This window comes from Spermophilus citellus, assembly GCF_964194105.1.
Source record: "Spermophilus citellus genome assembly, chromosome: 12".
NCBI lineage: Eukaryota > Metazoa > Chordata > Mammalia > Rodentia > Sciuridae > Spermophilus > Spermophilus citellus.
This window is the reverse complement of record NC_138198.1, coordinates 84,927,379-84,930,335: the sequence shown is the minus strand read 5'-3', so window position 1 is coordinate 84,930,335 and position 2,957 is coordinate 84,927,379.

The window sequence follows — 2,957 nt, the reverse complement described above, 5'->3', positions numbered from 1 at the left end:
AATATAAAATTTTGGGGATATAAACCAAATTATATATTCTATTTTAAATATATAAAACTAACTAATGTGTATGTAATATCTTAAACTTTAAAATCTTTATCCAAAGGCATTATTATCTATAAACATAACTTATGAAAATTTTGTTTATAATTTTTTTAGATGGAACAGCATAAATTGCCTTTTGAGGAAATGAGTACTCCTGATTTATTATCTATAAATTTTATCTTCCTGATTATAATAGTTATGTTTAGTTTGTGCCAGTTAAGTTTGACAAATATTTAATATAAGCAATACTTAGAAAGAACAACTCAATTTGTATCAGTTGCTTTATTCCTTCAGTCTCTTTAATGATACATGCCTATTTTTTGTTGGTAGATACCTTATCTATATCCTTAATTCTGTAGAATTCTCCATTGAATACCATCTGATTTTTCTAGTACACTGCAATCTATTTTCTTGAGATGATGTTTCAACTTTTAAATATACTTTCAAAAGTAGTGCTTATAATTATGAATCTATGACAGCCTCAGCCTTTAGCAATATCTTTATTGCTGGAACTAATAGTTGAAAAAAAGTTAAATCTTCTTCAAGTAAAAGATTCTCAGTTACTGGTATTGTTTGTTTCACTAATGCAAGATTTTCCTAAAAGCACAAAAGATCTTAAAAGGAGACACTATGAAATGAATGTAAGCTTTTTAAAAGCTAGAATCAATCATCAGTTAAAAAGAAATGGAAAGTTTAATTATGCAGATGTTTAGTACTTGATAGAAACATGGAGTAATGGAGGGTCAATCTCATTTTAAATATCATCCTACTATAGGTCCCTCATTTCAAAACTTCTATAGTAAAGAAAGAATATTTTCCCCTTTCAGTGGGTTAACAAGGACCTTTGGGATAGTTATCAAAGGGAAAGTGACAAAATTGTAGCTTTATGGGGTTTTATACATGTTGTAATTAAATTTTAAAAATTTCATTGAATTAGCTTAGCGTAGTATAACATAAATAAATAAATGTATGCTGCACATTTTAAAAACATTACCTCCTTTCAGATAGTCCACCATTAAACAGGACAGTGTTTATGCATATATATCAGAATTTTTTAAAAAAAGACTTTGATTCAGATTTTATAAAAGGAAAGATAGTCAAGTAAATAAGGGATAGCATAAAATTGAAAGCTGAATTTATTCATAATGACAAAATACGTTTGCTACATTTATGTATTGTGTCCATATTTTCCACGTTAAGTTCTTAAACATCTCTGAAGTCAAATATTACTACCCATTTCATGGTTTAGGAAAACAGAAAGAAAGTGGCTAAGAGTATGGGTGATGGATATCAGATAATTCACTGAGGATTGCATCACTGTACTATAAATAAAGGAACTGGGAACTGGATATAATTCTGAATGTTAGAAAATGCCTATCCATATGTGTCAATGACATTTTGTACAAATGTAATTTACAAGTCCTTTAGATAATGTTCTAATGTTATTATGTATGTAGGGGTGTGTGAGTGTGTGTGGGTGTGTGTGCGCGCGCCTAATACACACAAATTATACATACACATTAGACTCAGGATGACTTTTGATGAAACTTTGTCCTTTCATATGATTTTTAAAGACCTTTTCTAAATGTTCCTTCTTAAAAGAAAGCTCTGAGTATTATTATGGAAACATTATTCATGCAGACATTATACTATATCTGAACTAACCTGCAATCTTTAAAAGAAATCTGGAATCCGTCTTTAAAACAATCTGACAATGTTATATAAAATTTTGGTATAGGTAAGTAGACATGTGTTAAGGATATTTATATAAAATGAGTATTGATGTCTCTGTAATGGATTTACATGTCAGATTGCAACTTTGACACCATTACTTATAACTTATCAAAGAGATTTATGCTTTGCAACTGACATTTCAAATTGAAGATTTACTTGAACTGGTACCTAATGTGTTTTCTGTAATTAATTCCTTTGAGGTCAGATTTCATGGACACAGAATTCCTTTAACATTCAACCAGCCTTTAGCAATATCTTTATTGCTGGAACTAATAGTTGAAAAAAAAAGTTAAATCTTCTTCAAGTAAGATTCTCAGTTACTGGTATTGTTTGTTTAACTAATGCAAGATTTTTCTAAAAGCACAAAAGATCTTAAAAGGAGACACTATGAAATGAATGTAAGCTTTTTAAAAGCTAGAATCAATCATCAGTTAAAAAGAAATGGAAAGTTTAATTATGCAGATGTTTAGTACTTGATAGAAACATGGAATAATGGAGGGTCAATCTCATTTTAAACTTTATAATATTATTCAGGTAATATGTACATAATACCAAAAACTTAAATGCTTTATGTTTTTTTTCTGTTTATTCATGAGATGTTACATAGATTACTTAGTGGATAACACAATTTGTTGATTGATGGTATTCAATAGTTGAATGAATGGCATTTTGAGTGTAGCTGAATTCCTACTTTTTAGAATGGGAACAAATACATCTAAAAGTTGGAAGGTAAATAACTGAATGTATAGTGGTTCACAAGCCATTATCCTCCAAATAAATTTTATTAAGGAAGCACAACTATTTTTTTAATAAGGTATATTTACCTATTTGCTATTGCTAATTATGTTTTCATGTGTTGACAAAAGAAAGACAAAACCCAGTTTCTCTCTTTGCCATCTCTGTTACCTTTATTAGATGCACTGGATAGTTTATATATTTTTGCTGTCTGTTTATATATGAAGCTTGGAAAATAAGTGTGAGTGTACTCAGCAGTGCTTAATGAAAGCCAAGTGCTCACCATTTCCACATAATTAATTCAAATGAAATATAATGGTAAGAGATGCTGAAATTATGGATTTTTTTTTCTATCAGGTTTAGTAACACTTGGCCTTCCAAAAGGTGGAATGTATGTGTATGATGTGTTTGTCTTGGGCTTTGGGACCCCTTAATGAGACCTG